This window comes from Lathyrus oleraceus, chromosome 6 (assembly GCF_024323335.1).
Source record: "Lathyrus oleraceus cultivar Zhongwan6 chromosome 6, CAAS_Psat_ZW6_1.0, whole genome shotgun sequence".
In the NCBI taxonomy this organism is placed as follows: Eukaryota; Viridiplantae; Streptophyta; class Magnoliopsida; order Fabales; family Fabaceae; genus Lathyrus; species Lathyrus oleraceus.
In genome coordinates this window covers 521026368-521031467 of record NC_066584.1, presented here as the reverse complement: position 1 = coordinate 521031467, position 5100 = coordinate 521026368, and the positions used below count along the sequence as shown (strand labels likewise).

The following is a 5100-nucleotide window of genomic DNA, read 5'->3' as shown; positions in this document are numbered from 1 at the left end:
CAAGAGCATCCACTTTTGCATTAACATGATCAATGCTACTTATCTCGTACATGCCACCTTTTGTTTGAGGTTTTTCTACCACTGTTCGGTCGCTTCCCCACTGATAATGATTTTGGGCCATGCTCTCTATAAGTTGATAAGCATCGGTGTAAGGTTTATCCATAAGCGCACCACCGGCGGCGGCGTCTATTGTTAACCTTGTGTTGTACAAGAGACCATTGTAGAAGGTGTGCATTACTAACCAGTCCTCTAAACCATGGTGTGGGCAAAGTCTCATCATGTCCTTGTATCTTTCCCATGCTTCAAAAAGAGATTCGTTATCTTTTTGCTTAAATCCATTTATCTGGGCTCTCAACATGGCTGTTTTGCTTGGAGGAAAATATCGGGCAAGAAAGACTTTCTTCAACTCATTCCATGTGGTGACTGAGTTGGAAGGAAGAGACTGAAGCCATCTTCTAGCTTTATCTCTTAACGAGAAAGGAAAGAGACGAAGTCGAATTGCCTCTGAAGTGACACCATTAGCTTTAACAGTGTCAGCGTATTGGACAAATACGGATAAATGAAGGTTTGGATCCTCGGTAGGATTTCCAAAAAATTGATTCTGTTGCACTGCCTGCAACAGCGAAGGTTTAAGTTCGAAGTTGTTCGCTTCGATTGCGGGTGGAACAATACTCGAATGCGGCTCATCCTGCGACGGAGCAGCGTAATCTCGAAGAGCACGAGCTGGTTCGGCCATCGCTGGTATCGTTAAAGGAAGGAGATTTTTGAGATCAGGAACTTCGATTAGAGGAAGACTGTTTCTAGCACGATACTCCCGAATTCGTCGTAATTATCGGAGATATCGTTCGACGTCGTTGATTTTTAAGTTGTATGGCTCGCCTTGTGAGCGAGTGTGTGGCATAAAAATCAACGAAAAAGGGAAAAAATAAAAATTGCCTTAGTCTCTACAGCGTAACAGAAGAGTTACGATATCAACTAAATAAAAGTTCCCCGGCAACGGCGCCAAAAACTGCAAGCGCACAGCCTAATCGCGTAGTTTTAAAAGATATCGATCCCACAGGGGCTTAATGAATCGATCTACCGTTTTTCTAGGGTTACTGCGTAAAGCTAAGGCGGATGATACTTTAATGATTAGGGGGAAAAAATAAAACTAAATTTGGATCTAGATAAAATATCAAATAATATGGATATCAGTATGTAGTTCGTCGTATTTGGGGAATCAAATCTTCGTTGGTCTTTTTCTTAATTTTAAAATAAGTCTTTTCAGTAGACACTATTAATTAAAAGTCTTTTCCTCAAACTCTCGCTCTGTTGAATTAGACTATGACTTTATAGTTTAACGTACGTTCTCACTATTTCGTTAAGTCTAAAATCACTTTTGAAAATAATAGAATCTATAGAAACTCCTTTTGAGAAAATACTAACCGTTTAAACGCCCTCTGTAGCACCTCAAATTTGCACCTATCATTGTACATACATTCTCATATTAGGTCATAGCATAACATGGTCCATTGCATAGCATTGCATTGCCTCTTTTGCCTCAAGTGCAAGCCAATCAAGGAATTAGGTCAAACTGATCAGGAGATCAGTCAACCAAGCAAGCAAGCACAATTCTCAAGGAGCCAAGGCCCTAGGGTTGGTCCAACATGTTCACATGACTTGGGGATCCATTTGAAGTGTTTTGGTCAAGGATTGGATGTTCAGAAGTCATCAGTCAATGCACAATCAGTCAGAAACCCTAAAAGTCAACTGTTGGTCAACTGTCCATTTAATCAGTGATTTGATGATGGGATTTGGTTTGAGAGAGCTTATTCATGTCCATATAGGCCTCATATATCATGGCAAACACCATCATGGAAGAATTTGAAGCCAGATCAGAAATTTCCAAAAATGGAAACTGGACCCGTAATTGAAACTTACCAAAAATGGAAAGTCTTGATCCTCAAACTTACATCATGATACAAGCTTCAAATGGATTTTTGCCCAACATGAAAGTTGAAGATCTTGTTCTCCCATTTCCAAAAAGTCCAAGAACACTCAATTCCCATGTATGGTTGGCAAGTTATGATCAAATCATTTTCAGAAATTCTTGAACTTCAAAAGGCCATATCTCTCAAACCATTTGGCCAATTTGGGTGGGGTTTTTCCCTACAAGTCACATTTGATCCCCTCTTTCCAAAAATGTAACTTTCATGCACCAAAACCTCATGGATCAAAATGGCATTTTTGGACTTGCTTGAATTAATTTCAAGTGAAGTGAATTTTTGACTTTTTAAAATAAACCTTTTCCATCATTTTGGCCATTGGGAATTGATCTGAAATTGTATTTTGGATATGTTTGCAAGCCATTTTCGTGCAGTACACATAGCCCATGCCAACTTGCTTGAAAATTGGAGAAAGTACATTTTTCAACCACTCTATCCCATATTTTCATGAACCATGTTGAGCACTCCACAAGCAACCACAAAACAGCAGATTTTAACATCATTTTCTGTCAAATGAAACCTCTAGTTGCAGCCATCTAACTCAAAAAAATCTCACTCTCTCTCAAATTCATTTTTGGCCATTTTCCAAAGTTCTTCCAAAAACTCCACAGAACACGACCTGCCATTGTTTGCAACACCATATACCATCATTGTGGAGTTCATTGCAAGTTTGTTTTCATGACTGTAAAGCTTCATCTTCGACTGTTTTCTCCATGAACTCAGCAATGGCAGTTCAAGTTCTAGACCATTTCAAGCTTTCCTAGGCCAAGCTTCCTTCACCATTCACCTTGTGGAAGTGTGTTGAGCAGCTGTTTCGAGCAAAGGAAGCCAAACAACATCTGCATCTCGACTGTTCTTCCATTTTGGTAAAAATTCGATCTCCTTATTTTGTTAAATTAGTGCATGCTTTGGATAGGTCTCTTAATGCTGAGCTTCATGATGTTTTTATTTTTGAAAATGGCTGCTTATTTCTGAAGTTGTGTCGTGTTGAAGTTTGATGTTGATTTATGTTTGTGCTCGATTCATGAGTATGGCTGTGTTTTGATGAAAATTGTTGATGGATTCTCGCTTGCCATGCCATGCTGAACATTTGTGTGTATGTAATTTGGATTTCTGGAAGTTTTTACGAAAACACGATTTGAAGGAGATGAAGGCACTGTTACTGTGTAGAAACCCTAACTTCAGAATGCATTGCCCAGAATTTCCTTCCATTCACGTACTGCATGGCGTTTTGGACCATCAACCAATAACATTATTTCATTTTCTTTGCCAAAACGCGGCCGTTTGGATTAGTGGTGGGCTTATTTACAAGTTTGCCACTCGGGGCATGTGTCCCATTGAATTAAACCATTATTTTTCATTTTTCATTCCATTTTTGATACCAATCTTCCAAAAATCATAAGTTCCTCATTTTAAATCCAAAATTCATGGGACTTGTTGCATTGTGTTCATATGGATCCCTAGTTTTTTATCAGGATTTTTCCAGAATTTTGTGATCAATGGATTTTAAATGGCATTAGCGTTTGTAACATGTATGCATATTTTGTACACTTTGCCAAAACATTTGTGAAATGATGATGCTTTATCCAATGGCTCCCAAATTTTTTGTGCTTAAACTAGACACACTCATGGTGATTTTGGTGTAGAGTTTGTGAATTTATCATTGCTGGTTTGTGAGTTATGAATTTTTGAATTAGGGTGTGACAATTTGTGTCACACCATTGATGTGCAACTTGTTGATTTTTGGTACCATGCTTCTTGACCTCCAAATGAATTGATTTTTTGCATGAACCTACTCTCGTATGTCTAGTTTACATGTGAATTTTCTTGGAATTATTTGTGGCATTTCCTAATTGTTTGAGATTTTCTCCCCTGCTTGGTCAAATGTTGACCTCATGTGACACTTGTTCCCATTTCATTTGTGAAATTCTCATACTTTATTAGATGGACATGAAAGTTTACATGAGATAACTAGACATCCTCATCTTTGTCATGGTTTTAGTCCCATTCATTTATCATACACCATATCTGATTTATGAGTTTTCTAAGTTGATGCATGTTTGGTTGACTTCATTGAGCATGTTCAAAATTGCTTTGACTTTCTGATTTTCATTGACTGCCTTCCACTTGTCCAAATGAGATGAAATTTGACATGCTTACCATGCTGTGGGTTGTGATTGATCATGATTTATTTGGTGATTTTTGGAAATGTTTAAGATTGCTTTTGAGTTAAGTCTTGCTGTTGACTTCTATGAGCTTCTGTTTGCAACACTTTGACCTAAATTGTTCATGAAATGATGATGATGATTGATATGAATGTGAAACCAATTGGGTTTGTTTCTTGAATGTTTGAACTTGATTTTGATTGGGCATTGCTTGCTGTTTGGACTTTTTTATTCATTTTTGACCCTAGGCTTGTCCTAGTGGTCCTGTTACTCACCTTTGAGCTCATGTTTTCAGGTTGACCAACAAATGACCAATGAGACCAACTCTTTTTGATTGGGCTTGCTTAAATATCATTGTCTAACTTGTTTGTTTTGTAGGTGGCTTGGCTCACATGCCTTGAGCCTTGTGCCTTGCACATTCACTTGCTTGTGTTGACTGGTTGACATCTGTTTCATTTTGATTTAACTTTGACTTGTATACTAACTGTGCTTGACTGATTTCAGGTACTTTAGTTGCTCAGTTCCTTGTGAACTTTTGCTTTTCTTTGCTTGTATAAGCAATTTGCATTGAGGTATACTTCTAATCTTCATGTAGTCTGGAAGACCTGGCCTGTTACCTGGCCAGGCAACTGTCTGAAGTCCTCCTTAAGAGGCAATGTTTGTGTATGTTTAATTTGTCCTTGTACATAGTCTAAGACCTCCTAAGTGAAGAGGCAATTGGCAGAACCAAGGGATAAGCAACCTATCCCCTGCTATTCAGTGTGTCTTCTGTTTTGCTCACACCACTGTGTTGATGCATGGCAGATACAAACCCAAGATCTTGTGCAATTGCACAGTTGAGTCAGTATCAAATGTGTAGAAGGGTTCCCACTTTCTGAACCCACACATTCTTGTCTTAAGCTCTCCCAGGCCAGGGATAAGAGCTGTGAAGTCTTATCTTCACTCACCTT

At 38.5% G+C, this 5100-nt stretch overlaps 1 non-coding gene across 1 annotated transcript; it reads left to right on the top strand.

Moving 5' to 3' along the window:
• Nucleotides 1–251: 251 nt before the first annotated feature.
• LOC127099262 (small nucleolar RNA R71) lies at nucleotides 252–358 on the top strand. The gene has a single exon (XR_007793787.1). It is a non-coding gene; the product is annotated as a small nucleolar RNA R71 (small nucleolar RNA).
• The last annotated feature ends 4742 nt before the right edge of the window (nucleotides 359–5100 follow it).